Here is a 20,534-nt window from a genome sequence, read left to right as displayed (position 1 = left end):
ATGCCCCGAGTGAGGATCGACCTCACGACCTTCAGATTATGAGACTGACGCGCTACCGACTGCGCTATCGAGGCTGTTATTAGATCAATTAACCTAATTATCAATTAAGTATTCCAGTTACGAAAATCAGCTCCAAAAAGTGATCCCGAGTGAGGATCGAACTCACGACCTTCAGATTATGAGACTGACGCGCTACCTACTGCGCTATCGAGGCTGTTGTCAGAACATGTCACCTTTTTATGAATCAAGTATTCTATTAACGAAAATCAGCGCCAAAATCTTGCCCCGAGTGAGGATCGAACTCACGACCTTCAGATCATGAGACTGACGCGCTACCGACTGCGCTTTCGAGGCTGTTATTAGAAGATGTCACCTCTTTATCAACCAAGTATTCTATTAACGAAAATCAGCGCCAAAATCACGCCCCGAGTGAGGATCGAACTCACGACCTTCAGATTATGAGACTGACGCGCTACCTACTGCGCTATCGAGGCTGTTGTCAGAACATGTCACCTCTTTATGAATCAAGTATTCTATTAACGAAAATCAGCGCCAAAATCACGCCCCGAGTGAGGATCGAACTCACGACCTTCAGATTATGAGACTGACGCGCTACCGACTGCGCTATCGAGGCTGTTATTAGACCAATTAACCTATTTATCAATCAAGTATTCCATTAACGAAAATCAGCGCCAAAATCATGCCCCGAGTGAGGATCGAACTCAAGACCTTTAGATTATGAGACTGACGCGCTACCTACTGCGCTACCGAGGCTGTTATTAGAAAATGTCAACTCTCTATCAATCAAGTATTCTATTAACGAAAATCAGCGACAAAATCTTGCCCCGAGTGAGGATCGAACTCACGACCTTCAGATTATGAGACTGACGCGCTACCTACTGCGCTATCGAGGCTGTTATTAGAACATGTCACCTCTTTATCAACCAAGTATTCTATTAACGAAAATCAGCGCCAAAATCACGCCCCGAGTGAGGATCGAACTCACGACCTTCAGATTATGAGACTGACGCGCTACCTACTGCGCTATCGAGGCTGTTGTCAGAACATGTCACCTCTTTATGAATCAAGTATTCTATTAACGAAAATCAGCGCCAAAATCATGCCCCGAGTGAGGATCGAACTCACGATCTTCAGATTATGAGACTGACGCGCTACCGACTGCGCTATCGAGGCTGTTATTAGACCAATTAACCTATTTATCAATTAAGTATTACATTAACGAAAATCAGCGCCAAAATCATGCCCCGAGTAAGGATCGAACTCAAGACCTTTAGATTATGAGACTGACGCGCTACCTACTGCGCTACCGAGGCTGTTATTAGACCAATTAACCTATTTATCAATCAAGTATTCCATTAACGAAAATCAGCGCCAAAATCATTCCCCCAGTGAATATCGAACTAAAGACCTTTAGATTATGAGACTGACGCGCTACCTACTGCGCTACCGAGGCCGTTATTAGAACATTTCAACTCTCTATCAATCAAGTATTCTATTAACGAAAATCAGCGACAAAATCTTGCCCCGAGTGAGGATCGAAATCACGACCTTCAGATTATGAGACTGACGCGCTACCTACTGCGCTATCGAGGCTGTTGTCAGAACATGTCACCTCTTTATGAATCAAGTATTCTATTAACGAAAATCAGCGCCAAAATCACGCCCCGAGTGAGGATCGAACTCACGACCTTCAGATTATGAGACTGACGCGCTACCGACTGCGCTATCGAGGCTGTTATTAGACCAATTAACCTATTTATCAATTAAGTATTACATTAACGAAAATCAGCGCCAAAATCAAGCCCCGAGTGAGGATCGAACTCAAGACCTTTAGATTATGAGACTGACGCGCTACCTACTGCGCTACCGAGGCTGTTATTAGACCAATTAACCTATTTATCAATCAAGTATTCCATTAACGAAAATCAGCGCCAAAATCATGCCCCGAGTGAGGATCGAACTCAAGACCTTTAGATTATGAGACTGACGCGCTACCTACTGCGCTACCGAGGCCGTTATTAGAACATTTCAACTCTCTATCAATCAAGTATTCTATTAACGAAAATCAGCGACAAAATCTTGCCCCGAGTGAGGATCGAAATCACGACCTTCAGATTATGAGACTGACGCGCTACCTACTGCGCTATCGAGGCTGTTGTCAGAACATGTCACCTCTTTATGAATCAAGTATTCTATTAACGAAAATCAGCGCCAAAATCACGCCCCGAGTGAGGATCGAACTCACGACCTTCAGATTATGAGACTGACGCGCTACCTACTGCGCTATCGAGGCTGTTGTCAGAACATGTCACCTCTTTATGAATCAAGTATTCTATTAACGAAAATCAGCGCCAAAATCATGCCCCGAGTGAGGATCGAACTCACGACCTTCAGATTATGAGACTGACGCGCTACCGACTGCGCTATCGAGGCTGTTATTAGACCAATTAACCTATTTATCAATCAAGTATTCCATTAACGAAAATCAGCGCCAAAATCATGCCCCGAGTGAGGATCGAACTCAAGACCTTAAGATTATGAGACTGACGCGCTACCTACTGCGCTACCGAGGCTGTTATTAGAACATGTCAACTCTCTATCAATCAAGTATTCTATTAACGAAAATCAGCGACAAAATCTTGCCCCGAGTGAGGATCGAACTCACGACCTTCAGATTATGAGACTGACGCGCTACCTACTGCGCTATCGAGGCTGTTATTAGAACATGTCACCTCTTTATCAACCAAGTATTCTATTAACGAAAATCAGCGCCAAAATCACGCCCCGAGTGAGGATCGAACTCACGACCTTCAGATTATGAGACTGACGCGCTACCTACTGCGCTATCGAGGCTGTTGTCAGAATATGTCACCTCTTTATGAATCAAGTATTCTATTAACGAAAATCAGCGCCAAAATCATGCCCCGAGTGAGGATCGAACTCACGACCTTCAGATTATGAGACTGACGCGCTACCGACTGCGCTATCGAGGCTGTTATTAGACCAATTAACCTATTTATCAATTAAGTATTACATTAACGAAAATCAGCGCCAAAATCATGCCCCGAGTGAGGATCGAACTCAAGACCTTTAGATTATGAGACTGACGCGCTACCTACTGCGCTACCGAGGCTGTTATTAGACCAATTAACCTATTTATCAATCAAGTATTCCATTAACGAAAATCAGCGCCAAAATCATGCCCCGAGTGAGGATCGAACTCAAGACCTTTAGATTATGAGACTGACGCGCTACCTACTGCGCTATCGAGGCTGTTGTCAGAACATGTCACCTCTTTATAAATCAAGTATTCTATTAACGAAAATCAGCGCCAAAATCATGCCCCGAGTGAGGATCGACCTCACGACCTTCAGATTATGAGACTGACGCGCTACCGACTGCGCTATCGAGGCTGTTATTAGATCAATTAACCTAATTATCAATTAAGTATTCCAGTTACGAAAATCAGCTCCAAAAAGTGATCCCGAGTGAGGATCGAACTCACGACCTTCAGATTATGAGACTGACGCGCTACCTACTGCGCTATCGAGGCTGTTGTCAGAACATGTCACCTTTTTATGAATCAAGTATTCTATTAACGAAAATCAGCGCCAAAATCTTGCCCCGAGTGAGGATCGAACTCACGACCTTCAGATCATGAGACTGACGCGCTACCGACTGCGCTTTCGAGGCTGTTATTAGAAGATGTCACCTCTTTATCAACCAAGTATTCTATTAACGAAAATCAGCGCCAAAATCACGCCCCGAGTGAGGATCGAACTCACGACCTTCAGATTATGAGACTGACGCGCTACCTACTGCGCTATCGAGGCTGTTGTCAGAACATGTCACCTCTTTATGAATCAAGTATTCTATTAACGAAAATCAGCGCCAAAATCACGCCCCGAGTGAGGATCGAACTCACGACCTTCAGATTATGAGACTGACGCGCTACCGACTGCGCTATCGAGGCTGTTATTAGACCAATTAACCTATTTATCAATTAAGTATTACATTAACGAAAATCAGCGCCAAAATCATGCCCCGAGTAAGGATCGAACTCAAGACCTTTAGATTATGAGACTGACGCGCTACCTACTGCGCTACCGAGGCTGTTATTAGACCAATTAACCTATTTATCAATCAAGTATTCCATTAACGAAAATCAGCGCCAAAATCATTCCCCCAGTGAATATCGAACTAAAGACCTTTAGATTATGAGACTGACGCGCTACCTACTGCGCTACCGAGGCCGTTATTAGAACATTTCAACTCTCTATCAATCAAGTATTCTATTAACGAAAATCAGCGACAAAATCTTGCCCCGAGTGAGGATCGAAATCACGACCTTCAGATTATGAGACTGACGCGCTACCTACTGCGCTATCGAGGCTGTTGTCAGAACATGTCACCTCTTTATGAATCAAGTATTCTATTAACGAAAATCAGCGCCAAAATCACGCCCCGAGTGAGGATCGAACTCACGACCTTCAGATTATGAGACTGACGCGCTACCGACTGCGCTATCGAGGCTGTTATTAGACCAATTAACCTATTTATCAATTAAGTATTACATTAACGAAAATCAGCGCCAAAATCAAGCCCCGAGTGAGGATCGAACTCAAGACCTTTAGATTATGAGACTGACGCGCTACCTACTGCGCTACCGAGGCTGTTATTAGACCAATTAACCTATTTATCAATCAAGTATTCCATTAACGAAAATCAGCGCCAAAATCATGCCCCGAGTGAGGATCGAACTCAAGACCTTTAGATTATGAGACTGACGCGCTACCTACTGCGCTACCGAGGCCGTTATTAGAACATTTCAACTCTCTATCAATCAAGTATTCTATTAACGAAAATCAGCGACAAAATCTTGCCCCGAGTGAGGATCGAAATCACGACCTTCAGATTATGAGACTGACGCGCTACCTACTGCGCTATCGAGGCTGTTGTCAGAACATGTCACCTCTTTATGAATCAAGTATTCTATTAACGAAAATCAGCGCCAAAATCACGCCCCGAGTGAGGATCGAACTCACGACCTTCAGATTATGAGACTGACGCGCTACCTACTGCGCTATCGAGGCTGTTGTCAGAACATGTCACCTCTTTATGAATCAAGTATTCTATTAACGAAAATCAGCGCCAAAATCATGCCCCGAGTGAGGATCGAACTCACGACCTTCAGATTATGAGACTGACGCGCTACCGACTGCGCTATCGAGGCTGTTATTAGACCAATTAACCTATTTATCAATCAAGTATTCCATTAACGAAAATCAGCGCCAAAATCATGCCCCGAGTGAGGATCGAACTCAAGACCTTAAGATTATGAGACTGACGCGCTACCTACTGCGCTACCGAGGCTGTTATTAGAACATGTCAACTCTCTATCAATCAAGTATTCTATTAACGAAAATCAGCGACAAAATCTTGCCCCGAGTGAGGATCGAACTCACGACCTTTAGATTATGAGACTGACGCGCTACCTACTGCGCTATCGAGGCTGTTATTAGAACATGTCACCTCTTTATCAACCAAGTATTCTATTAACGAAAATCAGCGCCAAAATCACGCCCCGAGTGAGGATCGAACTCACGACCTTCAGATTATGAGACTGACGCGCTACCTACTGCGCTATCGAGGCTGTTGTCAGAACATGTCACCTCTTTATGAATCAAGTATTCTATTAACGAAAATCAGCGCCAAAATCACGCCCCGAGTGAGGATCGAACTCACGACCTTCAGATTATGAGACTGACGCGCTACCTACTGCGCTATCGAGGCTGTTGTCAGAACATGTCACCTCTTTATGAATCAAGTATACTATTAACGAAAATCAGCGCCAAAATCATGCCCCGAGTGAGGATCGAACTCACGACCTTCAGATTATGAGACTGACGCGCTACCTACTGCGCTATCAAGGCTGTTGTCAGAACATGTCACCTCTTTATGAATCAAGTATTCTATTAACGAAAATCAGCGCCAAAATCACGCCCCGAGTGAGGATCGAAATCACGACCTTCAGATTATGAGACTGACGCGCTACCTACTGCGCTATCGAGGCTGTTGTCAGAACATGTCACCTCTTTATGAATCAAGTATTCTATTAACGAAAATCAGCGCCAAAATCACGCCCCGAGTGAGGATCGAACTCACGACCTTCAGATTATGAGACTGACGCGCTACCTACTGCGCTATCGAGGCTGTTGTCAGAACATGTCACCTCTTTATGAATCAAGTATTCTATTAACGAAAATCAGCGCCAAAATCATGCCCCGAGTGAGGATCGAACTCACGACCTTCAGATTATGAGACTGACGTGCTACCGACTGCGCTATCGAGGCTGTTATTAGACCAATTAACCTATTTATCAATCAAGTATTCCATTAACGAAAATCAGCGCCAAAATCATGCCCCGAGTGAGGATCGAACTCAAGACCTTAAGATTATGAGACTGACGCGCTACCTACTGCGCTACCGAGGCTGTTATTAGAACATGTCAACTCTCTATCAATCAAGTATTCTATTAACGAAAATCAGCGACAAAATCTTGCCCCGAGTGAGGATCGAACTCACGACCTTCAGATTATGAGACTGACGCGCTACCTACTGCGCTATCGAGGCTGTTATTAGAACATGTCACCTCTTTATCAACCAAGTATTCTATTAACGAAAATCAGCGCCAAAATCACGCCCCGAGTGAGGATCGAACTCACGACCTTCAGATTATGAGACTGACGCGCTACCTACTGCGCTATCGAGGCTGTTGTCAGAACATGTCACCTCTTTATGAATCAAGTATTCTATTAACGAAAATCAGCGCCAAAATCATGCCCCGAGTGAGGATCGAACTCACGACCTTCAGATTATGAGACTGACGCGCTACCTACTGCGCTATCGAGGCTGTTGTCAGAACATGTCACCTCTTTATGAATCAAGTATTCTATTAACGAAAATCAGCGCCAAAATCATGCTCCGAGTGAGGATCGAACTCACGACCTTCAGATTATGAGACTGACGCGCTACCGACTGCGCTATCGAGGCTGTTATTAGACCAATTAACCTATTTATCAATCAAGTATTCCATTAACGAAAATCAGCGCCAAAATCATGCCCCGAGTGAGGATCGAACTCAAGACCTTTAGATTATGAGACTGACGCGCTACCTACTGCGCTACCGAGGCCGTTATTAGAACATGTCAACTCTCTATCAATCAAGTATTCTATTTACGAAAATCAGCGACAAAATCTTGCCCCGAGTGAGGATCGAACTCACGACCTTCAGATTATGAGACTGACGCGCTACCTACTGCGCTATCGAGGGTGTTATAAGAACATGTCACCTCTTTATCAACCAAGTATTCTATTAACGAAAATCAGCGCCAAAATCACGCCCCGAGTGAGGATCGAACTCACGTCCCTCAGATTATGAGACTGACGCGCTACCTACTGCGCTATCGAGGCTGTTATTAAATCAATTAACCTATTTATCAATCAAGTATTCTATTAACGAAAATCAGCGCCAAAATCATGCCCCGAGTGAGGATCGAACTCACGACCTTCAGATTATGAGACTGACGCGCTACCTACTGCGCTATCGAGGCTGTTATTAAATCAATTAACCTATTTATCAATCAAGTATTCTACTAACGAAAATCAGCGCCAAAATATTGCCCCGAGTGACGATCGAACTCACGACCTTCAGATTATGAGATTGACGCGCAAACGACTGCGCTATCGAGACTGTTATTAGATCAATTAACCTAATTATCAATTAAGTATTCCAGTTACGAAAATCAGCTCCAAAAAGTGGTACCGAGTGAGGATCGATCTCACCACCTTCAGATTATGAGACTGACGCGCTACCTACTGCGCTACCGAGGCTGTTATTAGAACATGTCAACTCTTTATCAATCAAGTATTCTATTAACGAAAATCAGCGCCAAAATCTTGCCCCGAGTGAGGATCGAACTCACGACCTTCAGATTATGAGACTGATGCGCTACCTACTGCGCTACCGAGGATCTTATTAGAACATGTCACCTCTTTATCAACCAAGTATTCTATTAACGAAAATCAGCGCCAAAATCACGCCCCGAGTGAGGATCGAACTCACGACCTTCAGATTATGAGACTGACGCGCTACCTACTGCGCTATTGAGGCTGTTGTCAGAACATGTCACATCTTTATGAATCAAGTATTCTATTAACGAAAATCAGCGCCAAAATCATGCCCCGAGTGAGGATCGAACTCACGACCTTCAGATTATGAGACTGACGCGCTACCGGCTGCGCTATCGAGGCTGTTATTAGATACATTAACCTATTTATCAATCAAGTATTCTATTAACGAAAATCAGCGCCAAAATCATGCCCCGAGTGACGATCGAACTCACGACCTTCAGATTATGAGACTGACGCGCTACCGACTGCGCTATCGAGGCTGTTTTTAGATCAATTAACCTAATTATCAATTAAGTATTCCAGTTACGAAAATCAGCTCCAAAAAGTGGTCCCGAGTGAGGATCGATCTCACGACCTTCAGATTATGAGACTGACGCGCTACCTACTTCACTACCGAGGCTGTTATTAGAACATGTCAACTCTTTATCAATCAAGTATTCTATTAACGAAAATCAGCGCCAAAATCATGCCCCGAGTGAGGATCGAACTAACGACCTTCAGATTATGAGACTGACGTGCTACCTCCTGCGCTTTCGAGGCTGTTTTTAGACCATGTCACCTCTTTATCAACCAAGTATGCTATTAACGAAAATCAGCGCCAAAATATTGCCCCGAGTGAGGATCGAACTCACGACCTTCAGATTAAGAGACTGACGCGCTACCTACTGCGCTATCGAGGCTGTTATCAGAACATGTCACCTCTTTATCAACCAAGTATTCTATTAACGAAAATCAGCGCCAAAATCACGCCCCGAGTGAGGACCGAACTCACGACCTTCAGATTATGAGACTGACGCGCTACCTACTGCGCTATCGATACTGTTATTAGAACATGTCACCTCTTTATCAACCAAGTATTCTATTAACGAAAATCAGCGCCAAAATCACGCCCCGAGTGAGGATCGAACTCACGAAATTCAGATTATGAGACTGACGCGCAACCGATTGCGCTATCGAGACTGTTATTAGATCAATTATACTAATTATCAATTAAGTATTCCAGTTACGAAAATCAGCTCCAAAAAGTGGTACCGAGTGAGGATCGATCTCACGACCTTCAGATTATGAGACTGACGCGCTACCTACTGCGCTACCGAGGCTGTTATTAGCACATGTCAACTCTTTATCAATCAAGTATTCTATTAACGAAAATCAGCGCCAAAATCTTGCCCCGAGTGAGGATCGAACTCACGACCTTCAGATTATGAGACTGACGTGCTACCTACTGCGCTATCGAGGCTGTTATTAGAACATGTCACCTCTTTATCAACCAAGTATTCTATTAACGAAAATCAGCGCCAAAATCTTGCCCCGAGTGAGGATCGAACTCACGACCTTCAGATTATGAGACTGACGCGCTACCTATTGCGCTATCGAGGCTGTTATTAGAACATGTCCCCTCTTTATCAACCAAGTATTCTATTAACGAAAATCAGCGCCAAAATCACGCCCCGAGTGAGGATCGAACTCACGACCTTCAGATTATGAGACTGACGCGCTACCTACTGCGCTATAGAGGGTGTTATTAGAAGATGTCACCTCTTTATCAACCAAGTATTCTATTAACGAAAATCAGCGCCAAAATCACGCCCCGAGTGAGGATCGAACTCACGACCCTCAGATTATGAGACTGACGCGCTACCTACTGCGCTATCGAGGCTGTTGTCAGAACATGTCACCTCTTTATGAATCAAGTATTCTATTAACGAAAATCAGCGCCAAAATCATGCCCCGAGTGAGGATCGAACTCACGACCTTCAGATTATGAGACTGACGCGCTACCGACTGCGCTATCGAGGCTGTTATTAGACCAATTAACCTATTTATCAATCAAGTATTCCATTAACGAAAATCAGCGCCAAAATCATACCCCGAGTGAGGATCGAACTCAAGACCTTTAGATTATTAGACTGACGCGCTACCTACTGCGTTACCGAGGCTGTTATTAGAACATGTCAACTCTCTATCAATCAAGTATTCTATTAACGAAAATCAGCGACAAAATCTTGCCCCGAGTGAGGATCGAACTCACGACCTTCAGATTATGAGACTGACGCGCTACCTACTGCGCTATCGAGGCTGTTATTAGAACATGTCACCTCTTTATCAACCAAGTATTCTATTAACGAAAATCAGCGCCAAAATCACGCCCCGAGTGAGGATCGAACTCACGACCTTCAGATTATGAGACTGACGCGCTACCTACTGCGCTATCGAGGCTGTTGTCAGAACATGTCACCTCTTTATGAATCAAGTATTCTATTAACGAAAATCAGCGCCAAAATCATGCTCCGAGTGAGGATCGAACTCACGACCTTCAGATTATGAGACTGACGCGCTACCGACTGCGCTATCGAGGCTGTTATTAGACCAATTAACCTATTTATCAATCAAGTATTCCATTAACGAAAATCAGCGCCAAAATCATGCCCCGAGTGAGGATCGAACTCAAGACCTTTAGATTATGAGACTGACGCGCTACCTACTGCGCTACCGAGGCCGTTATTAGAACATGTCAACTCTCTATCAATCAAGTATTCTATTTACGAAAATCAGCGACAAAATCTTGCCCCGAGTGAGGATCGAACTCACGACCTTCAGATTATGAGACTGACGCGCTACCTACTGCGCTATCGAGGGTGTTATAAGAACATGTCACCTCTTTATCAACCAAGTATTCTATTAACGAAAATCAGCGCCAAAATCACGCCCCGAGTGAGGATCGAACTCACGTCCCTCAGATTATGAGACTGACGCGCTACCTACTGCGCTATCGAGGCTGTTATTAAATCAATTAACCTATTTATCAATCAAGTATTCTATTAACGAAAATCAGCGCCAAAATCATGCCCCGAGTGAGGATCGAACTCACGACCTTCAGATTATGAGACTGACGCGCTACCTACTGCGCTATCGAGGCTGTTATTAAATCAATTAACCTATTTATCAATCAAGTATTCTACTAACGAAAATCAGCGCCAAAATATTGCCCCGAGTGACGATCGAACTCACGACCTTCAGATTATGAGATTGACGCGCAAACGACTGCGCTATCGAGACTGTTATTAGATCAATTAACCTAATTATCAATTAAGTATTCCAGTTACGAAAATCAGCTCCAAAAAGTGGTACCGAGTGAGGATCGATCTCACCACCTTCAGATTATGAGACTGACGCGCTACCTACTGCGCTACCGAGGCTGTTATTAGAACATGTCAACTCTTTATCAATCAAGTATTCTATTAACGAAAATCAGCGCCAAAATCTTGCCCCGAGTGAGGATCGAACTCACGACCTTCAGATTATGAGACTGATGCGCTACCTACTGCGCTACCGAGGATCTTATTAGAACATGTCACCTCTTTATCAACCAAGTATTCTATTAACGAAAATCAGCGCCAAAATCACGCCCCGAGTGAGGATCGAACTCACGACCTTCAGATTATGAGACTGACGCGCTACCTACTGCGCTATTGAGGCTGTTGTCAGAACATGTCACATCTTTATGAATCAAGTATTCTATTAACGAAAATCAGCGCCAAAATCATGCCCCGAGTGAGGATCGAACTCACGACCTTCAGATTATGAGACTGACGCGCTACCGGCTGCGCTATCGAGGCTGTTATTAGATACATTAACCTATTTATCAATCAAGTATTCTATTAACGAAAATCAGCGCCAAAATCATGCCCCGAGTGACGATCGAACTCACGACCTTCAGATTATGAGACTGACGCGCTACCGACTGCGCTATCGAGGCTGTTTTTAGATCAATTAACCTAATTATCAATTAAGTATTCCAGTTACGAAAATCAGCTCCAAAAAGTGGTCCCGAGTGAGGATCGATCTCACGACCTTCAGATTATGAGACTGACGCGCTACCTACTTCACTACCGAGGCTGTTATTAGAACATGTCAACTCTTTATCAATCAAGTATTCTATTAACGAAAATCAGCGCCAAAATCATGCCCCGAGTGAGGATCGAACTAACGACCTTCAGATTATGAGACTGACGTGCTACCTCCTGCGCTTTCGAGGCTGTTTTTAGACCATGTCACCTCTTTATCAACCAAGTATGCTATTAACGAAAATCAGCGCCAAAATATTGCCCCGAGTGAGGATCGAACTCACGACCTTCAGATTAAGAGACTGACGCGCTACCTACTGCGCTATCGAGGCTGTTATCAGAACATGTCACCTCTTTATCAACCAAGTATTCTATTAACGAAAATCAGCGCCAAAATCACGCCCCGAGTGAGGACCGAACTCACGACCTTCAGATTATGAGACTGACGCGCTACCTACTGCGCTATCGATACTGTTATTAGAACATGTCACCTCTTTATCAACCAAGTATTCTATTAACGAAAATCAGCGCCAAAATCACGCCCCGAGTGAGGATCGAACTCACGAAATTCAGATTATGAGACTGACGCGCAACCGATTGCGCTATCGAGACTGTTATTAGATCAATTATACTAATTATCAATTAAGTATTCCAGTTACGAAAATCAGCTCCAAAAAGTGGTACCGAGTGAGGATCGATCTCACGACCTTCAGATTATGAGACTGACGCGCTACCTACTGCGCTACCGAGGCTGTTATTAGCACATGTCAACTCTTTATCAATCAAGTATTCTATTAACGAAAATCAGCGCCAAAATCTTGCCCCGAGTGAGGATCGAACTCACGACCTTCAGATTATGAGACTGACGTGCTACCTACTGCGCTATCGAGGCTGTTATTAGAACATGTCACCTCTTTATCAACCAAGTATTCTATTAACGAAAATCAGCGCCAAAATCTTGCCCCGAGTGAGGATCGAACTCACGACCTTCAGATTATGAGACTGACGCGCTACCTATTGCGCTATCGAGGCTGTTATTAGAACATGTCCCCTCTTTATCAACCAAGTATTCTATTAACGAAAATCAGCGCCAAAATCACGCCCCGAGTGAGGATCGAACTCACGACCTTCAGATTATGAGACTGACGCGCTACCTACTGCGCTATAGAGGGTGTTATTAGAAGATGTCACCTCTTTATCAACCAAGTATTCTATTAACGAAAATCAGCGCCAAAATCACGCCCCGAGTGAGGATCGAACTCACGACCCTCAGATTATGAGACTGACGCGCTACCTACTGCGCTATCGAGGCTGTTGTCAGAACATGTCACCTCTTTATGAATCAAGTATTCTATTAACGAAAATCAGCGCCAAAATCATGCCCCGAGTGAGGATCGAACTCACGACCTTCAGATTATGAGACTGACGCGCTACCGACTGCGCTATCGAGGCTGTTATTAGACCAATTAACCTATTTATCAATCAAGTATTCCATTAACGAAAATCAGCGCCAAAATCATACCCCGAGTGAGGATCGAACTCAAGACCTTTAGATTATTAGACTGACGCGCTACCTACTGCGTTACCGAGGCTGTTATTAGAACATGTCAACTCTCTATCAATCAAGTATTCTATTAACGAAAATCAGCGACAAAATCTTGCCCCGAGTGAGGATCGAACTCACGACCTTCAGATTATGAGACTGACGCGCTACCTACTGCGCTATCGAGGCTGTTATTAGAACATGTCACCTCTTTATCAACCAAGTATTCTATTAACGAAAATCAGCGCCAAAATCACGCCCCGAGTGAGGATCGAACTCACGACCTTCAGATTATGAGACTGACGCGCTACCTACTGCGCTATCGAGGCTGTTGTCAGAACATGTCACCTCTTTATGAATCAGGTATTCTATTAACGAAAATCAGCGCCAAAATCATGCCCCGAGTGAGGATCGAACTCACGACCTTCAGATTATGAGACTGACGCGCTACCGACTGCGCTATCGAGGCTGTTATTAGACCAATTAACCTATTTATCAATCAAGTATTCCATTAACGAAAATCAGCGCCAAAATCATGCCCCGAGTGAGGATCGAACTCAAGACCTTTAGATTATTAGACTGACGCGCTACCTACTGCGCTACCGAGGCTGTTATTAGAACATGTCAACTCTCTATCAATCAAGTATTCTATTAACGAAAATCAGCGACAAAATCTTGCCCCGAGTGAGGATCGAACTCACGACCTTCAGATTATGAGACTGACGCGCTACCTACTGCGCTATCGAGGCTGTTATTAGAACATGTCACCTCTTTATCAACCAAGTATTCTATTAACGAAAATCAGCGCCAAAATCACGCCCCGAGTGAGGATCGAACTCACGACCTTCAGATTATGAGACTGACGCGCTACCTACTGCGCTATCGAGGCTGTTGTCAGAACATGTCACCTCTTTATGAATCAGGTATTCTATTAACGAAAATCAGCGCCAAAATCATGCCCCGAGTGAGGATCGAACTCACGACCTTCAGATTATGAGACTGACGCGCTACCGACTGCGCTATCGAGGCTGTTATTAGACCAATTAACCTATTTATCAATCAAGTATTCCATTAACGAAAATCAGCGCCAAAATCATGCCCCGATTGAGGATCGAACTCAAGACCTTTAGATTATGAGACTGACGAGCTACCTACTGCGCTACCGAGGCTGTTATTAGAACATGTCAACTCTCTATCAATCAAGTATTCTATTAACGATAATCAGCGCCAAAATCTTGCCCCGAGTGAGTATCGAACTCACGACCTTCAGATTATGAGACTGACGCGCTACCTACTGCGCTATCGAGGGTGTTATTAGAACATGTCACCTCTTTATCAACCAAGTATTCTATTAACGAAAATCAGCGCCAAAATCACGCCCCGAGTGAGGATCGAACTCACGACCTTCAAATTATGAGACTGACGCCCTACCTACTGCGCTATCGAGGGTGTTATTAGAACATGTCACCTCTTTATCAACCAAGTATTCTATTAACGAAAATCAGCGCCAAAATCACGCCCCGAGTGAGGATCAAACTCACGACCTTCAGATTATGAGACTGACGCGCTACCGACTGCGCTATCGAGGCTGTTATTAGATCAATAAACCTATTTATCAATCAAGTATTCCATTAAGGAAAATCAGCGCCAAAAAGTGGCCCCGAGTGAGGATCGAACTCACGACCTTCAGATTACGAGACTGACGCGCTACCTACTGCGCTATCGAGGCTGTTATTAAATCAATTAACCTATTTATCAATCAAGTATTCTACTTACGAAAATCAGCGCCAAAATATTGCCCCGAGTGACGATCGAACTCACGACCTTCAGATTATGAGACTGACGCGCAACCGACTGCGCTATCGAGACTGTTATTAGATCAATTAACCTAATTATCAATTAAGTATTCCAGTTACGAAAATCAGCTCCAAAAAGTGGTACCGAGTGAGGATCGATCTCACGACCTTCAGATTATGAGACTGACGCGCTACCTACTGCGCTACCGAGGCTGTTATTAGAACATGTCAACTCTTTATCAATCAAGTATTCTATTAACGAAAATCAGCGCCAAAATCATGCCCCGAGTGAGGATCGAACTCACGACCTTCAGATTATGAGACTGAAGCGCTACCGACTGCGCTATCGAGGCTGTTATTAGACCAATTAACCTATTCATCAATCAAGTATTCCATTAACGAAAATCAGCGCCAAAATCATGCCCCGATTGAGGATCGAACTCAAGACCTTTAGATTATGAGACTGACGAGCTACCTACTGCGCTACCGAGGCTGTTATTAGAACATGTCAACTCTCTATCAATCAAGTATTCTATTAACGATAATCAGCGCCAAAATCTTGCCCCGAGTGAGTATCGAACTCACGACCTTCAGATTATGAGACTGACGCGCTACCTACTGCGCTATCGAGGGTGTTATTAGAACATGTCACCTCTTTATCAACCAAGTATTCTATTAACGAAAATCAGCGCCAAAATCACGCCCCGAGTGAGGATCGAACTCACGACCTTCAAATTATGAGACTGACGCCCTACCTACTGCGCTATCGAGGGTGTTATTAGAACATGTCACCTCTTTATCAACCAAGTATTCTATTAACGAAAATCAGCGCCAAAATCACGCCCCGAGTGAGGATCAAACTCACGACCTTCAGATTATGAGACTGACGCGCTACCGACTGCGCTATCGAGGCTGTTATTAGATCAATAAACCTATTTATCAATCAAGTATTCCATTAAGGAAAATCAGCGCCAAAAAGTGGCCCCGAGTGAGGATCGAACTCACGACCTTCAGATTACGAGACTGACGCGCTACCTACTGCGCTATCGAGGCTGTTATTAAATCAATTAACCTATTTATCAATCAAGTATTCTACTTACGAAAATCAGCGCCAAAATATTGCCCCGAGTGACGATCGAACTCACGACCTTCAGATTATGAGACTGACGCGCAACCGACTGCGCTATCGAGACTGTTATTAGATCAATTAACCTAATTATCAATTAAGTATTCCAGTTACGAAAATCAGCTCCAAAAAGTGGTACCGAGTGAGGATCGATCTCACGACCTTCAGATTATGAGACTGACGCGCTACCTACTGCGCTACCGAGGCTGTTATTAGAACATGTCAACTCTTTATCAATCAAGTATTCTATTAACGAAAATCAGCGCCAAAATCATGCCCCGAGTGAGGATCGAACTCAAGACCTTTAGATTATGAGACTGACGCGCTACCTACTGCGCTACCGAGGCTGTTATTAGAACATGTCAACTCTCTATCAATCAAGTATTCTATTAACGAAAATCAGCGACAAAATCTTGCCCCGAGTGAGGATCGAACTCACGACCTTCAGATTATGAGACTGACGCGCTACCTACTGCGCTATCGAGGGTGTTATTAGAACATGTCACCTCTTTATCAACCAAGTATTCTATTAACGAAAATCAGCGCCAAAATCACGCCCCTAGTGAGGATCGAACTCACGACCTTCAGATTATGAGACTGACGCGCTACCTACTGCGCTATCGAGGCTGTTGTCAGAACATGTCACCTCTTTATGAATCAGGTATTCTATTAACGAAAATCAGCGCAGAAATCATGCCCCGAGTGAGGATCGAACTCACGACCTTCAGATTATGAGACTGACGCGCTACCGACTGCGCTATCGAGGCTGTTATTAGACCAATTAACCTATTTATCAATCAAGTATTCCATTAACGAAAATCAGCGCCAAAATCATGCCCCGAGTGAGGATCGAACTCAAGACCTTTAGATTATGAGACTGACGAGCTACCTACTGCGCTACCGAGGCTGTTATTAGAACATGTCAACTCTCTATCAATCAAGTATTCTATTAACGATAATCAGCGCCAAAATCTTGCCCCGAGTGAGTATCGAACTCACGACCTTCAGATTATGAGACTGACGCGCTACCTACTGCGCTATCGAGGGTGTTATTAGAACATGTCACCTCTTTATCAACCAAGTATTCTATTAACGAAAATCAGCGCCAAAATCACGCCCCGAGTGAGGATCGAACTCACGACCTTCAAATTATGAGACTAACGCGCTACCTACTGCGCTATCGAGGGTGTTATTAGAACATGTCACCTCTTTATCAACCAAGTATTCTATTAACGAAAATCAGCGCCAAAATCACGCCCCGAGTGAGGATCAAACTCACGACCTTCAGATTATGAGACTGACGCGCTACCGACTGCGCTATCGAGGCTGTTATTAGATCAATAAACCTATTTATCAATCAAGTATTCCATTAAGGAAAATCAGCGCCAAAAAGTGGCCCCGAGTGAGGATCGAACTCACGACCTTCAGATTTCGAGACTGACGCGCTACCTACTGCGCTATCGAGGCTGTTATTAAATCAATTAACCTATTTATCAATCAAGTATTCTATTAACGAAAATCAGCGACAAAATCTTGCCCCGAGTGAGGATCGAACTCACGACCTTCAGATTATGAGACTGACGCGCTACCTACTGCGCTATCGAGGGTGTTATTAGAACATGTCACCTCTTTATCAACCAAGTATTCTATTAACGAAAATCAGCGCCAAAATCACGCCCCGAGTGAGGATCGAACTCACGACCTTCAGATTATGAGACTGACGCGCTACCTACTGCGCTATCGAGGCTGTTGTCAGAACATGTCACCTCTTTATGAATCAGGTATTCTATTAACGAAAATCAGCGCCAAAATCATGCCCCGAGTGAGGATCGAACTCACGACCTTCAGATTATGAGACTGACGCGCTACCGACTGCGCTATCGAGGCTGTTATTAGACCAATTAACCTATTTATCAATCAAGTATTCCATTAACAAAAATCAGCGCCAAAATCATGCCCCGAGTGAGGATCGAACTCAAGACCTTTAGATTATGAGACTGACGAGCTACCTACTGCGCTACCGAGGCTGTTATTAGAACATGTCAACTCTCTATCAATCAAGTATTCTATTAACGATAATCAGCGCCAAAATCTTGCCCCGAGTGAGTATCGAACTCACGACCTTCAGATTATGAGACTGACGCGCTACCTACTGCGCTATCGAGGGTGTTATTAGAACATGTCACCTCTTTATCAACCAAGTATTCTATTAACGAAAATCAGCGCCAAAATCACGCCCCGAGTGAGGATCGAACTCACGACCTTCAAATTATGAGACTGACGCGCTACCTACTGCGCTATCGAGGGTGTTATTAGAACATGTCACCTCTTTATCAACCAAGTATTCTATTAACGAAAATCAGCGCCAAAATCACGCCCCGAGTGAGGATCAAACTCACGACCTTCAGATTATGAGACTGACGCGCTACCGACTGCGCTATCGAGGCTGTTATTAGATCAATAAACCTATTTATCAATCAAGTATTCCATTAAGGAAAATCAGCGCCAAAAAGTGGCCCCGAGTGAGGATCGAACTCACGACCTTCAGATTTCGAGACTGACGCGCTACCTACTGCGCTATCGAGGCTGTTATTAAATCAATTAACCTATTTATCAATCAAGTATTCTACTAACGAAAATCAGCGCCAAAATATTGCCCCGAGTGACGATCGAACTCACGACCTTCAGATTATGAGACTGACGCGCAACCGACTGCGCTATCGAGACTGTTATTAGATCAATTAACCTAATTATCAATTAAGTATTCCAGTTACGAAAATCAGCTCCAAAAAGTGGTACCGAGTGAGGATCGATCTCACGACCTTCAGATTATGAGACTGACGCGCTACCTACTGCGCTACCGAGGCTGTTATTAGAACAGGTCAACTCTTTATCAATCAAGTATTCTATTAACGAAAATCAGCGCCAAAATCTTGCCCCGAGTGAGGATCGAACTCACGACCTTCAGATTAGGAGACTGACGTGCTACCTACTGCGCTATCGAGGCTGTTATTAGAACATGTCACCTCTTTATCAACCAAGTATTCTATTAACGAAAATCAGCGCCAAAATCTTGCCCCGAGTGAGGATCGAACTCACGACCTTCAGATTAAGAGACTGACGCGCTACCTACTGCGCTATCGAGGCTGTTATTAGAACATGTCAACTCTCTATCAATCAAGTATTCTATTAACGAAAATCAGCGACAAAATCTTGCCCCGAGTGAGGATCGAACTCACGACCTTCAGATTATGAGACTGACGCGCTACCTACTGCGATATCGAGGCTGTTGTCAGAACATGTCACCTCTTTACGAATCGAGTATTCTATTAACAAAAGTCAGCGCCAAAATCATGCCCCGAGTGAGGATCGAACTCACGACCTTCAGATTATGAGACTGGCGCGCTACCTACTGCGCTACTGAGGCTGTTATCAGAACATGTCAACTCTTTATCAATCAAGTATTCTATTAACGAAAATCAGCGCCAAAATCATGCCCGGAGTGAGGATCGAACTCACGACCTTCAGATTATGAGACTGACGCGCTACCTACTGCGCTATCGAGGCTGTTATTAATTCAATTAACCTATTTATCAATCAAGTATTCTACTAACGAAAATCAGCGCCAAAATATTGCCCCGAGTGACGATCGAACTCACGACCTTCAGATTATGAGACGGACGCGCTACCGACTGCGCTATCGAGGCGGTTTTTAGATCAATTAACCTAATTATCAATTAAGTATTCCAGTTACGAAAATCAGCTCCAAAAAGTGGTCCCGAGTGAGGATCGAACTCACGACCTTCAGATTATGAGACTGACGCGCTACCTACTGCGCTACCGAGGATCTTATTAGAACATGTCACCTCTTTATCAACCAAGTATTCTATTAACGAAAATCAGCGCCAAAATCACGCCCCGAGTGAGGATCGAACTCACGACCTTCAGATTATGAGACTGACGCGCTACCTACTGCGCTATTGAGGCTGTTGTCAGAACATGTCACC

The 20,534-nt window shown here is 44.1% G+C and overlaps 115 non-coding genes across 115 annotated transcripts; all 115 read right to left on the bottom strand.

Annotated features, from left to right (window-relative positions):
- Position 1: 1 nt before the first annotated feature.
- On the bottom strand, positions 2-74 carry TRNAM-CAU (transfer RNA methionine (anticodon CAU)). The gene has a single exon. It is a non-coding gene; the product is annotated as a tRNA-Met (tRNA).
- A 66-nt stretch (positions 75-140) lies between these two features.
- Positions 141-214, bottom strand: TRNAM-CAU (transfer RNA methionine (anticodon CAU)). The gene has a single exon. It is a non-coding gene; the product is annotated as a tRNA-Met (tRNA).
- Positions 215-281: 67 nt separating this feature from the next.
- On the bottom strand, positions 282-354 carry TRNAM-CAU (transfer RNA methionine (anticodon CAU)). The gene has a single exon. It is a non-coding gene; the product is annotated as a tRNA-Met (tRNA).
- A 67-nt stretch (positions 355-421) lies between these two features.
- TRNAM-CAU (transfer RNA methionine (anticodon CAU)) lies at positions 422-494 on the bottom strand. The gene has a single exon. It is a non-coding gene; the product is annotated as a tRNA-Met (tRNA).
- Positions 495-561: 67 nt separating this feature from the next.
- On the bottom strand, positions 562-634 carry TRNAM-CAU (transfer RNA methionine (anticodon CAU)). Its single transcript has one exon. It is a non-coding gene; the product is annotated as a tRNA-Met (tRNA).
- Positions 635-701: 67 nt separating this feature from the next.
- TRNAM-CAU (transfer RNA methionine (anticodon CAU)) lies at positions 702-774 on the bottom strand. Its single transcript has one exon. It is a non-coding gene; the product is annotated as a tRNA-Met (tRNA).
- A 67-nt stretch (positions 775-841) lies between these two features.
- TRNAM-CAU (transfer RNA methionine (anticodon CAU)) lies at positions 842-914 on the bottom strand. Its single transcript has one exon. It is a non-coding gene; the product is annotated as a tRNA-Met (tRNA).
- A 67-nt stretch (positions 915-981) lies between these two features.
- TRNAM-CAU (transfer RNA methionine (anticodon CAU)) lies at positions 982-1,054 on the bottom strand. The gene has a single exon. It is a non-coding gene; the product is annotated as a tRNA-Met (tRNA).
- Positions 1,055-1,121: 67 nt separating this feature from the next.
- On the bottom strand, positions 1,122-1,194 carry TRNAM-CAU (transfer RNA methionine (anticodon CAU)). The gene has a single exon. It is a non-coding gene; the product is annotated as a tRNA-Met (tRNA).
- A 347-nt stretch (positions 1,195-1,541) lies between these two features.
- Positions 1,542-1,614, bottom strand: TRNAM-CAU (transfer RNA methionine (anticodon CAU)). The gene has a single exon. It is a non-coding gene; the product is annotated as a tRNA-Met (tRNA).
- Positions 1,615-1,681: 67 nt separating this feature from the next.
- TRNAM-CAU (transfer RNA methionine (anticodon CAU)) lies at positions 1,682-1,754 on the bottom strand. Its single transcript has one exon. It is a non-coding gene; the product is annotated as a tRNA-Met (tRNA).
- Positions 1,755-1,961: 207 nt separating this feature from the next.
- On the bottom strand, positions 1,962-2,034 carry TRNAM-CAU (transfer RNA methionine (anticodon CAU)). Its single transcript has one exon. It is a non-coding gene; the product is annotated as a tRNA-Met (tRNA).
- A 67-nt stretch (positions 2,035-2,101) lies between these two features.
- On the bottom strand, positions 2,102-2,174 carry TRNAM-CAU (transfer RNA methionine (anticodon CAU)). Its single transcript has one exon. It is a non-coding gene; the product is annotated as a tRNA-Met (tRNA).
- A 67-nt stretch (positions 2,175-2,241) lies between these two features.
- TRNAM-CAU (transfer RNA methionine (anticodon CAU)) lies at positions 2,242-2,314 on the bottom strand. Its single transcript has one exon. It is a non-coding gene; the product is annotated as a tRNA-Met (tRNA).
- A 67-nt stretch (positions 2,315-2,381) lies between these two features.
- On the bottom strand, positions 2,382-2,454 carry TRNAM-CAU (transfer RNA methionine (anticodon CAU)). The gene has a single exon. It is a non-coding gene; the product is annotated as a tRNA-Met (tRNA).
- A 67-nt stretch (positions 2,455-2,521) lies between these two features.
- On the bottom strand, positions 2,522-2,594 carry TRNAM-CAU (transfer RNA methionine (anticodon CAU)). The gene has a single exon. It is a non-coding gene; the product is annotated as a tRNA-Met (tRNA).
- A 67-nt stretch (positions 2,595-2,661) lies between these two features.
- TRNAM-CAU (transfer RNA methionine (anticodon CAU)) lies at positions 2,662-2,734 on the bottom strand. The gene has a single exon. It is a non-coding gene; the product is annotated as a tRNA-Met (tRNA).
- Positions 2,735-2,801: 67 nt separating this feature from the next.
- Positions 2,802-2,874, bottom strand: TRNAM-CAU (transfer RNA methionine (anticodon CAU)). The gene has a single exon. It is a non-coding gene; the product is annotated as a tRNA-Met (tRNA).
- A 67-nt stretch (positions 2,875-2,941) lies between these two features.
- TRNAM-CAU (transfer RNA methionine (anticodon CAU)) lies at positions 2,942-3,014 on the bottom strand. The gene has a single exon. It is a non-coding gene; the product is annotated as a tRNA-Met (tRNA).
- Positions 3,015-3,081: 67 nt separating this feature from the next.
- Positions 3,082-3,154, bottom strand: TRNAM-CAU (transfer RNA methionine (anticodon CAU)). Its single transcript has one exon. It is a non-coding gene; the product is annotated as a tRNA-Met (tRNA).
- A 67-nt stretch (positions 3,155-3,221) lies between these two features.
- TRNAM-CAU (transfer RNA methionine (anticodon CAU)) lies at positions 3,222-3,294 on the bottom strand. The gene has a single exon. It is a non-coding gene; the product is annotated as a tRNA-Met (tRNA).
- Positions 3,295-3,361: 67 nt separating this feature from the next.
- On the bottom strand, positions 3,362-3,434 carry TRNAM-CAU (transfer RNA methionine (anticodon CAU)). Its single transcript has one exon. It is a non-coding gene; the product is annotated as a tRNA-Met (tRNA).
- A 66-nt stretch (positions 3,435-3,500) lies between these two features.
- Positions 3,501-3,574, bottom strand: TRNAM-CAU (transfer RNA methionine (anticodon CAU)). Its single transcript has one exon. It is a non-coding gene; the product is annotated as a tRNA-Met (tRNA).
- Positions 3,575-3,641: 67 nt separating this feature from the next.
- On the bottom strand, positions 3,642-3,714 carry TRNAM-CAU (transfer RNA methionine (anticodon CAU)). The gene has a single exon. It is a non-coding gene; the product is annotated as a tRNA-Met (tRNA).
- A 67-nt stretch (positions 3,715-3,781) lies between these two features.
- On the bottom strand, positions 3,782-3,854 carry TRNAM-CAU (transfer RNA methionine (anticodon CAU)). Its single transcript has one exon. It is a non-coding gene; the product is annotated as a tRNA-Met (tRNA).
- A 67-nt stretch (positions 3,855-3,921) lies between these two features.
- Positions 3,922-3,994, bottom strand: TRNAM-CAU (transfer RNA methionine (anticodon CAU)). Its single transcript has one exon. It is a non-coding gene; the product is annotated as a tRNA-Met (tRNA).
- A 347-nt stretch (positions 3,995-4,341) lies between these two features.
- On the bottom strand, positions 4,342-4,414 carry TRNAM-CAU (transfer RNA methionine (anticodon CAU)). The gene has a single exon. It is a non-coding gene; the product is annotated as a tRNA-Met (tRNA).
- Positions 4,415-4,481: 67 nt separating this feature from the next.
- On the bottom strand, positions 4,482-4,554 carry TRNAM-CAU (transfer RNA methionine (anticodon CAU)). Its single transcript has one exon. It is a non-coding gene; the product is annotated as a tRNA-Met (tRNA).
- Positions 4,555-4,761: 207 nt separating this feature from the next.
- On the bottom strand, positions 4,762-4,834 carry TRNAM-CAU (transfer RNA methionine (anticodon CAU)). The gene has a single exon. It is a non-coding gene; the product is annotated as a tRNA-Met (tRNA).
- Positions 4,835-4,901: 67 nt separating this feature from the next.
- TRNAM-CAU (transfer RNA methionine (anticodon CAU)) lies at positions 4,902-4,974 on the bottom strand. The gene has a single exon. It is a non-coding gene; the product is annotated as a tRNA-Met (tRNA).
- A 67-nt stretch (positions 4,975-5,041) lies between these two features.
- Positions 5,042-5,114, bottom strand: TRNAM-CAU (transfer RNA methionine (anticodon CAU)). The gene has a single exon. It is a non-coding gene; the product is annotated as a tRNA-Met (tRNA).
- Positions 5,115-5,181: 67 nt separating this feature from the next.
- Positions 5,182-5,254, bottom strand: TRNAM-CAU (transfer RNA methionine (anticodon CAU)). Its single transcript has one exon. It is a non-coding gene; the product is annotated as a tRNA-Met (tRNA).
- A 67-nt stretch (positions 5,255-5,321) lies between these two features.
- On the bottom strand, positions 5,322-5,394 carry TRNAM-CAU (transfer RNA methionine (anticodon CAU)). Its single transcript has one exon. It is a non-coding gene; the product is annotated as a tRNA-Met (tRNA).
- Positions 5,395-5,461: 67 nt separating this feature from the next.
- On the bottom strand, positions 5,462-5,534 carry TRNAM-CAU (transfer RNA methionine (anticodon CAU)). The gene has a single exon. It is a non-coding gene; the product is annotated as a tRNA-Met (tRNA).
- A 67-nt stretch (positions 5,535-5,601) lies between these two features.
- TRNAM-CAU (transfer RNA methionine (anticodon CAU)) lies at positions 5,602-5,674 on the bottom strand. Its single transcript has one exon. It is a non-coding gene; the product is annotated as a tRNA-Met (tRNA).
- A 67-nt stretch (positions 5,675-5,741) lies between these two features.
- On the bottom strand, positions 5,742-5,814 carry TRNAM-CAU (transfer RNA methionine (anticodon CAU)). Its single transcript has one exon. It is a non-coding gene; the product is annotated as a tRNA-Met (tRNA).
- Positions 5,815-5,881: 67 nt separating this feature from the next.
- Positions 5,882-5,954, bottom strand: TRNAM-CAU (transfer RNA methionine (anticodon CAU)). The gene has a single exon. It is a non-coding gene; the product is annotated as a tRNA-Met (tRNA).
- Positions 5,955-6,021: 67 nt separating this feature from the next.
- Positions 6,022-6,094, bottom strand: TRNAM-CAU (transfer RNA methionine (anticodon CAU)). Its single transcript has one exon. It is a non-coding gene; the product is annotated as a tRNA-Met (tRNA).
- Positions 6,095-6,161: 67 nt separating this feature from the next.
- TRNAM-CAU (transfer RNA methionine (anticodon CAU)) lies at positions 6,162-6,234 on the bottom strand. Its single transcript has one exon. It is a non-coding gene; the product is annotated as a tRNA-Met (tRNA).
- A 67-nt stretch (positions 6,235-6,301) lies between these two features.
- On the bottom strand, positions 6,302-6,374 carry TRNAM-CAU (transfer RNA methionine (anticodon CAU)). The gene has a single exon. It is a non-coding gene; the product is annotated as a tRNA-Met (tRNA).
- Positions 6,375-6,441: 67 nt separating this feature from the next.
- On the bottom strand, positions 6,442-6,514 carry TRNAM-CAU (transfer RNA methionine (anticodon CAU)). The gene has a single exon. It is a non-coding gene; the product is annotated as a tRNA-Met (tRNA).
- A 67-nt stretch (positions 6,515-6,581) lies between these two features.
- On the bottom strand, positions 6,582-6,654 carry TRNAM-CAU (transfer RNA methionine (anticodon CAU)). Its single transcript has one exon. It is a non-coding gene; the product is annotated as a tRNA-Met (tRNA).
- Positions 6,655-6,721: 67 nt separating this feature from the next.
- TRNAM-CAU (transfer RNA methionine (anticodon CAU)) lies at positions 6,722-6,794 on the bottom strand. Its single transcript has one exon. It is a non-coding gene; the product is annotated as a tRNA-Met (tRNA).
- Positions 6,795-6,861: 67 nt separating this feature from the next.
- On the bottom strand, positions 6,862-6,934 carry TRNAM-CAU (transfer RNA methionine (anticodon CAU)). The gene has a single exon. It is a non-coding gene; the product is annotated as a tRNA-Met (tRNA).
- Positions 6,935-7,001: 67 nt separating this feature from the next.
- Positions 7,002-7,074, bottom strand: TRNAM-CAU (transfer RNA methionine (anticodon CAU)). The gene has a single exon. It is a non-coding gene; the product is annotated as a tRNA-Met (tRNA).
- A 67-nt stretch (positions 7,075-7,141) lies between these two features.
- TRNAM-CAU (transfer RNA methionine (anticodon CAU)) lies at positions 7,142-7,214 on the bottom strand. The gene has a single exon. It is a non-coding gene; the product is annotated as a tRNA-Met (tRNA).
- Positions 7,215-7,281: 67 nt separating this feature from the next.
- On the bottom strand, positions 7,282-7,354 carry TRNAM-CAU (transfer RNA methionine (anticodon CAU)). The gene has a single exon. It is a non-coding gene; the product is annotated as a tRNA-Met (tRNA).
- Positions 7,355-7,421: 67 nt separating this feature from the next.
- Positions 7,422-7,494, bottom strand: TRNAM-CAU (transfer RNA methionine (anticodon CAU)). Its single transcript has one exon. It is a non-coding gene; the product is annotated as a tRNA-Met (tRNA).
- A 67-nt stretch (positions 7,495-7,561) lies between these two features.
- TRNAM-CAU (transfer RNA methionine (anticodon CAU)) lies at positions 7,562-7,634 on the bottom strand. Its single transcript has one exon. It is a non-coding gene; the product is annotated as a tRNA-Met (tRNA).
- A 347-nt stretch (positions 7,635-7,981) lies between these two features.
- Positions 7,982-8,054, bottom strand: TRNAM-CAU (transfer RNA methionine (anticodon CAU)). Its single transcript has one exon. It is a non-coding gene; the product is annotated as a tRNA-Met (tRNA).
- Positions 8,055-8,121: 67 nt separating this feature from the next.
- On the bottom strand, positions 8,122-8,194 carry TRNAM-CAU (transfer RNA methionine (anticodon CAU)). Its single transcript has one exon. It is a non-coding gene; the product is annotated as a tRNA-Met (tRNA).
- Positions 8,195-8,261: 67 nt separating this feature from the next.
- TRNAM-CAU (transfer RNA methionine (anticodon CAU)) lies at positions 8,262-8,334 on the bottom strand. The gene has a single exon. It is a non-coding gene; the product is annotated as a tRNA-Met (tRNA).
- A 67-nt stretch (positions 8,335-8,401) lies between these two features.
- TRNAM-CAU (transfer RNA methionine (anticodon CAU)) lies at positions 8,402-8,474 on the bottom strand. Its single transcript has one exon. It is a non-coding gene; the product is annotated as a tRNA-Met (tRNA).
- Positions 8,475-8,821: 347 nt separating this feature from the next.
- On the bottom strand, positions 8,822-8,894 carry TRNAK-CUU (transfer RNA lysine (anticodon CUU)). Its single transcript has one exon. It is a non-coding gene; the product is annotated as a tRNA-Lys (tRNA).
- Positions 8,895-9,101: 207 nt separating this feature from the next.
- Positions 9,102-9,174, bottom strand: TRNAM-CAU (transfer RNA methionine (anticodon CAU)). Its single transcript has one exon. It is a non-coding gene; the product is annotated as a tRNA-Met (tRNA).
- Positions 9,175-9,381: 207 nt separating this feature from the next.
- On the bottom strand, positions 9,382-9,454 carry TRNAM-CAU (transfer RNA methionine (anticodon CAU)). Its single transcript has one exon. It is a non-coding gene; the product is annotated as a tRNA-Met (tRNA).
- Positions 9,455-9,521: 67 nt separating this feature from the next.
- On the bottom strand, positions 9,522-9,594 carry TRNAM-CAU (transfer RNA methionine (anticodon CAU)). The gene has a single exon. It is a non-coding gene; the product is annotated as a tRNA-Met (tRNA).
- A 207-nt stretch (positions 9,595-9,801) lies between these two features.
- Positions 9,802-9,874, bottom strand: TRNAM-CAU (transfer RNA methionine (anticodon CAU)). Its single transcript has one exon. It is a non-coding gene; the product is annotated as a tRNA-Met (tRNA).
- Positions 9,875-9,941: 67 nt separating this feature from the next.
- TRNAM-CAU (transfer RNA methionine (anticodon CAU)) lies at positions 9,942-10,014 on the bottom strand. Its single transcript has one exon. It is a non-coding gene; the product is annotated as a tRNA-Met (tRNA).
- A 207-nt stretch (positions 10,015-10,221) lies between these two features.
- TRNAM-CAU (transfer RNA methionine (anticodon CAU)) lies at positions 10,222-10,294 on the bottom strand. The gene has a single exon. It is a non-coding gene; the product is annotated as a tRNA-Met (tRNA).
- A 67-nt stretch (positions 10,295-10,361) lies between these two features.
- TRNAM-CAU (transfer RNA methionine (anticodon CAU)) lies at positions 10,362-10,434 on the bottom strand. The gene has a single exon. It is a non-coding gene; the product is annotated as a tRNA-Met (tRNA).
- A 67-nt stretch (positions 10,435-10,501) lies between these two features.
- TRNAM-CAU (transfer RNA methionine (anticodon CAU)) lies at positions 10,502-10,574 on the bottom strand. The gene has a single exon. It is a non-coding gene; the product is annotated as a tRNA-Met (tRNA).
- A 67-nt stretch (positions 10,575-10,641) lies between these two features.
- Positions 10,642-10,714, bottom strand: TRNAM-CAU (transfer RNA methionine (anticodon CAU)). Its single transcript has one exon. It is a non-coding gene; the product is annotated as a tRNA-Met (tRNA).
- Positions 10,715-10,781: 67 nt separating this feature from the next.
- Positions 10,782-10,854, bottom strand: TRNAM-CAU (transfer RNA methionine (anticodon CAU)). The gene has a single exon. It is a non-coding gene; the product is annotated as a tRNA-Met (tRNA).
- A 67-nt stretch (positions 10,855-10,921) lies between these two features.
- TRNAM-CAU (transfer RNA methionine (anticodon CAU)) lies at positions 10,922-10,994 on the bottom strand. Its single transcript has one exon. It is a non-coding gene; the product is annotated as a tRNA-Met (tRNA).
- Positions 10,995-11,061: 67 nt separating this feature from the next.
- Positions 11,062-11,134, bottom strand: TRNAM-CAU (transfer RNA methionine (anticodon CAU)). The gene has a single exon. It is a non-coding gene; the product is annotated as a tRNA-Met (tRNA).
- A 347-nt stretch (positions 11,135-11,481) lies between these two features.
- On the bottom strand, positions 11,482-11,554 carry TRNAM-CAU (transfer RNA methionine (anticodon CAU)). The gene has a single exon. It is a non-coding gene; the product is annotated as a tRNA-Met (tRNA).
- A 67-nt stretch (positions 11,555-11,621) lies between these two features.
- Positions 11,622-11,694, bottom strand: TRNAM-CAU (transfer RNA methionine (anticodon CAU)). The gene has a single exon. It is a non-coding gene; the product is annotated as a tRNA-Met (tRNA).
- A 67-nt stretch (positions 11,695-11,761) lies between these two features.
- On the bottom strand, positions 11,762-11,834 carry TRNAM-CAU (transfer RNA methionine (anticodon CAU)). The gene has a single exon. It is a non-coding gene; the product is annotated as a tRNA-Met (tRNA).
- Positions 11,835-11,901: 67 nt separating this feature from the next.
- Positions 11,902-11,974, bottom strand: TRNAM-CAU (transfer RNA methionine (anticodon CAU)). The gene has a single exon. It is a non-coding gene; the product is annotated as a tRNA-Met (tRNA).
- Positions 11,975-12,321: 347 nt separating this feature from the next.
- TRNAK-CUU (transfer RNA lysine (anticodon CUU)) lies at positions 12,322-12,394 on the bottom strand. Its single transcript has one exon. It is a non-coding gene; the product is annotated as a tRNA-Lys (tRNA).
- Positions 12,395-12,601: 207 nt separating this feature from the next.
- Positions 12,602-12,674, bottom strand: TRNAM-CAU (transfer RNA methionine (anticodon CAU)). Its single transcript has one exon. It is a non-coding gene; the product is annotated as a tRNA-Met (tRNA).
- A 207-nt stretch (positions 12,675-12,881) lies between these two features.
- TRNAM-CAU (transfer RNA methionine (anticodon CAU)) lies at positions 12,882-12,954 on the bottom strand. Its single transcript has one exon. It is a non-coding gene; the product is annotated as a tRNA-Met (tRNA).
- A 67-nt stretch (positions 12,955-13,021) lies between these two features.
- On the bottom strand, positions 13,022-13,094 carry TRNAM-CAU (transfer RNA methionine (anticodon CAU)). The gene has a single exon. It is a non-coding gene; the product is annotated as a tRNA-Met (tRNA).
- A 207-nt stretch (positions 13,095-13,301) lies between these two features.
- Positions 13,302-13,374, bottom strand: TRNAM-CAU (transfer RNA methionine (anticodon CAU)). The gene has a single exon. It is a non-coding gene; the product is annotated as a tRNA-Met (tRNA).
- Positions 13,375-13,441: 67 nt separating this feature from the next.
- Positions 13,442-13,514, bottom strand: TRNAM-CAU (transfer RNA methionine (anticodon CAU)). Its single transcript has one exon. It is a non-coding gene; the product is annotated as a tRNA-Met (tRNA).
- A 207-nt stretch (positions 13,515-13,721) lies between these two features.
- On the bottom strand, positions 13,722-13,794 carry TRNAM-CAU (transfer RNA methionine (anticodon CAU)). The gene has a single exon. It is a non-coding gene; the product is annotated as a tRNA-Met (tRNA).
- A 67-nt stretch (positions 13,795-13,861) lies between these two features.
- TRNAM-CAU (transfer RNA methionine (anticodon CAU)) lies at positions 13,862-13,934 on the bottom strand. Its single transcript has one exon. It is a non-coding gene; the product is annotated as a tRNA-Met (tRNA).
- Positions 13,935-14,001: 67 nt separating this feature from the next.
- TRNAM-CAU (transfer RNA methionine (anticodon CAU)) lies at positions 14,002-14,074 on the bottom strand. The gene has a single exon. It is a non-coding gene; the product is annotated as a tRNA-Met (tRNA).
- A 67-nt stretch (positions 14,075-14,141) lies between these two features.
- Positions 14,142-14,214, bottom strand: TRNAI-AAU (transfer RNA isoleucine (anticodon AAU)). The gene has a single exon. It is a non-coding gene; the product is annotated as a tRNA-Ile (tRNA).
- Positions 14,215-14,281: 67 nt separating this feature from the next.
- TRNAM-CAU (transfer RNA methionine (anticodon CAU)) lies at positions 14,282-14,354 on the bottom strand. Its single transcript has one exon. It is a non-coding gene; the product is annotated as a tRNA-Met (tRNA).
- Positions 14,355-14,421: 67 nt separating this feature from the next.
- TRNAM-CAU (transfer RNA methionine (anticodon CAU)) lies at positions 14,422-14,494 on the bottom strand. Its single transcript has one exon. It is a non-coding gene; the product is annotated as a tRNA-Met (tRNA).
- A 67-nt stretch (positions 14,495-14,561) lies between these two features.
- TRNAM-CAU (transfer RNA methionine (anticodon CAU)) lies at positions 14,562-14,634 on the bottom strand. The gene has a single exon. It is a non-coding gene; the product is annotated as a tRNA-Met (tRNA).
- Positions 14,635-14,841: 207 nt separating this feature from the next.
- On the bottom strand, positions 14,842-14,914 carry TRNAM-CAU (transfer RNA methionine (anticodon CAU)). Its single transcript has one exon. It is a non-coding gene; the product is annotated as a tRNA-Met (tRNA).
- Positions 14,915-15,121: 207 nt separating this feature from the next.
- TRNAM-CAU (transfer RNA methionine (anticodon CAU)) lies at positions 15,122-15,194 on the bottom strand. The gene has a single exon. It is a non-coding gene; the product is annotated as a tRNA-Met (tRNA).
- A 67-nt stretch (positions 15,195-15,261) lies between these two features.
- On the bottom strand, positions 15,262-15,334 carry TRNAT-CGU (transfer RNA threonine (anticodon CGU)). Its single transcript has one exon. It is a non-coding gene; the product is annotated as a tRNA-Thr (tRNA).
- A 67-nt stretch (positions 15,335-15,401) lies between these two features.
- On the bottom strand, positions 15,402-15,474 carry TRNAM-CAU (transfer RNA methionine (anticodon CAU)). The gene has a single exon. It is a non-coding gene; the product is annotated as a tRNA-Met (tRNA).
- Positions 15,475-15,681: 207 nt separating this feature from the next.
- TRNAM-CAU (transfer RNA methionine (anticodon CAU)) lies at positions 15,682-15,754 on the bottom strand. Its single transcript has one exon. It is a non-coding gene; the product is annotated as a tRNA-Met (tRNA).
- Positions 15,755-15,961: 207 nt separating this feature from the next.
- Positions 15,962-16,034, bottom strand: TRNAM-CAU (transfer RNA methionine (anticodon CAU)). The gene has a single exon. It is a non-coding gene; the product is annotated as a tRNA-Met (tRNA).
- Positions 16,035-16,241: 207 nt separating this feature from the next.
- TRNAM-CAU (transfer RNA methionine (anticodon CAU)) lies at positions 16,242-16,314 on the bottom strand. Its single transcript has one exon. It is a non-coding gene; the product is annotated as a tRNA-Met (tRNA).
- Positions 16,315-16,381: 67 nt separating this feature from the next.
- Positions 16,382-16,454, bottom strand: TRNAT-CGU (transfer RNA threonine (anticodon CGU)). Its single transcript has one exon. It is a non-coding gene; the product is annotated as a tRNA-Thr (tRNA).
- A 67-nt stretch (positions 16,455-16,521) lies between these two features.
- Positions 16,522-16,594, bottom strand: TRNAM-CAU (transfer RNA methionine (anticodon CAU)). The gene has a single exon. It is a non-coding gene; the product is annotated as a tRNA-Met (tRNA).
- A 207-nt stretch (positions 16,595-16,801) lies between these two features.
- On the bottom strand, positions 16,802-16,874 carry TRNAM-CAU (transfer RNA methionine (anticodon CAU)). The gene has a single exon. It is a non-coding gene; the product is annotated as a tRNA-Met (tRNA).
- A 67-nt stretch (positions 16,875-16,941) lies between these two features.
- Positions 16,942-17,014, bottom strand: TRNAM-CAU (transfer RNA methionine (anticodon CAU)). The gene has a single exon. It is a non-coding gene; the product is annotated as a tRNA-Met (tRNA).
- A 67-nt stretch (positions 17,015-17,081) lies between these two features.
- On the bottom strand, positions 17,082-17,154 carry TRNAM-CAU (transfer RNA methionine (anticodon CAU)). The gene has a single exon. It is a non-coding gene; the product is annotated as a tRNA-Met (tRNA).
- A 67-nt stretch (positions 17,155-17,221) lies between these two features.
- On the bottom strand, positions 17,222-17,294 carry TRNAM-CAU (transfer RNA methionine (anticodon CAU)). The gene has a single exon. It is a non-coding gene; the product is annotated as a tRNA-Met (tRNA).
- Positions 17,295-17,501: 207 nt separating this feature from the next.
- On the bottom strand, positions 17,502-17,574 carry TRNAM-CAU (transfer RNA methionine (anticodon CAU)). The gene has a single exon. It is a non-coding gene; the product is annotated as a tRNA-Met (tRNA).
- Positions 17,575-17,641: 67 nt separating this feature from the next.
- On the bottom strand, positions 17,642-17,714 carry TRNAM-CAU (transfer RNA methionine (anticodon CAU)). Its single transcript has one exon. It is a non-coding gene; the product is annotated as a tRNA-Met (tRNA).
- Positions 17,715-17,781: 67 nt separating this feature from the next.
- On the bottom strand, positions 17,782-17,854 carry TRNAM-CAU (transfer RNA methionine (anticodon CAU)). The gene has a single exon. It is a non-coding gene; the product is annotated as a tRNA-Met (tRNA).
- A 67-nt stretch (positions 17,855-17,921) lies between these two features.
- Positions 17,922-17,994, bottom strand: TRNAS-CGA (transfer RNA serine (anticodon CGA)). Its single transcript has one exon. It is a non-coding gene; the product is annotated as a tRNA-Ser (tRNA).
- Positions 17,995-18,061: 67 nt separating this feature from the next.
- Positions 18,062-18,134, bottom strand: TRNAM-CAU (transfer RNA methionine (anticodon CAU)). The gene has a single exon. It is a non-coding gene; the product is annotated as a tRNA-Met (tRNA).
- A 67-nt stretch (positions 18,135-18,201) lies between these two features.
- Positions 18,202-18,274, bottom strand: TRNAM-CAU (transfer RNA methionine (anticodon CAU)). Its single transcript has one exon. It is a non-coding gene; the product is annotated as a tRNA-Met (tRNA).
- A 67-nt stretch (positions 18,275-18,341) lies between these two features.
- TRNAM-CAU (transfer RNA methionine (anticodon CAU)) lies at positions 18,342-18,414 on the bottom strand. Its single transcript has one exon. It is a non-coding gene; the product is annotated as a tRNA-Met (tRNA).
- A 207-nt stretch (positions 18,415-18,621) lies between these two features.
- TRNAM-CAU (transfer RNA methionine (anticodon CAU)) lies at positions 18,622-18,694 on the bottom strand. Its single transcript has one exon. It is a non-coding gene; the product is annotated as a tRNA-Met (tRNA).
- Positions 18,695-18,761: 67 nt separating this feature from the next.
- TRNAM-CAU (transfer RNA methionine (anticodon CAU)) lies at positions 18,762-18,834 on the bottom strand. The gene has a single exon. It is a non-coding gene; the product is annotated as a tRNA-Met (tRNA).
- Positions 18,835-18,901: 67 nt separating this feature from the next.
- Positions 18,902-18,974, bottom strand: TRNAM-CAU (transfer RNA methionine (anticodon CAU)). The gene has a single exon. It is a non-coding gene; the product is annotated as a tRNA-Met (tRNA).
- A 67-nt stretch (positions 18,975-19,041) lies between these two features.
- TRNAS-CGA (transfer RNA serine (anticodon CGA)) lies at positions 19,042-19,114 on the bottom strand. Its single transcript has one exon. It is a non-coding gene; the product is annotated as a tRNA-Ser (tRNA).
- Positions 19,115-19,181: 67 nt separating this feature from the next.
- TRNAM-CAU (transfer RNA methionine (anticodon CAU)) lies at positions 19,182-19,254 on the bottom strand. The gene has a single exon. It is a non-coding gene; the product is annotated as a tRNA-Met (tRNA).
- Positions 19,255-19,461: 207 nt separating this feature from the next.
- On the bottom strand, positions 19,462-19,534 carry TRNAR-CCU (transfer RNA arginine (anticodon CCU)). Its single transcript has one exon. It is a non-coding gene; the product is annotated as a tRNA-Arg (tRNA).
- A 67-nt stretch (positions 19,535-19,601) lies between these two features.
- On the bottom strand, positions 19,602-19,674 carry TRNAK-CUU (transfer RNA lysine (anticodon CUU)). Its single transcript has one exon. It is a non-coding gene; the product is annotated as a tRNA-Lys (tRNA).
- Positions 19,675-19,741: 67 nt separating this feature from the next.
- On the bottom strand, positions 19,742-19,814 carry TRNAM-CAU (transfer RNA methionine (anticodon CAU)). Its single transcript has one exon. It is a non-coding gene; the product is annotated as a tRNA-Met (tRNA).
- A 67-nt stretch (positions 19,815-19,881) lies between these two features.
- On the bottom strand, positions 19,882-19,954 carry TRNAM-CAU (transfer RNA methionine (anticodon CAU)). The gene has a single exon. It is a non-coding gene; the product is annotated as a tRNA-Met (tRNA).
- Positions 19,955-20,021: 67 nt separating this feature from the next.
- On the bottom strand, positions 20,022-20,094 carry TRNAM-CAU (transfer RNA methionine (anticodon CAU)). Its single transcript has one exon. It is a non-coding gene; the product is annotated as a tRNA-Met (tRNA).
- Positions 20,095-20,161: 67 nt separating this feature from the next.
- On the bottom strand, positions 20,162-20,234 carry TRNAM-CAU (transfer RNA methionine (anticodon CAU)). The gene has a single exon. It is a non-coding gene; the product is annotated as a tRNA-Met (tRNA).
- Positions 20,235-20,441: 207 nt separating this feature from the next.
- TRNAM-CAU (transfer RNA methionine (anticodon CAU)) lies at positions 20,442-20,514 on the bottom strand. Its single transcript has one exon. It is a non-coding gene; the product is annotated as a tRNA-Met (tRNA).
- Between the last annotated feature and the right edge of the window lie 20 nt (positions 20,515-20,534).

The sequence above is a fragment of the Phalangium opilio genome, unplaced genomic scaffold (genome assembly GCF_054372755.1).
Source record: "Phalangium opilio isolate 3A_F unplaced genomic scaffold, DU_Popi_V2 ptg000002l_1, whole genome shotgun sequence".
NCBI lineage: Eukaryota > Metazoa > Arthropoda > Arachnida > Opiliones > Phalangiidae > Phalangium > Phalangium opilio.
The sequence above is the reverse complement of the archived record's forward strand: the minus strand, read 5'-3'. Positions and strand labels throughout refer to the sequence as shown.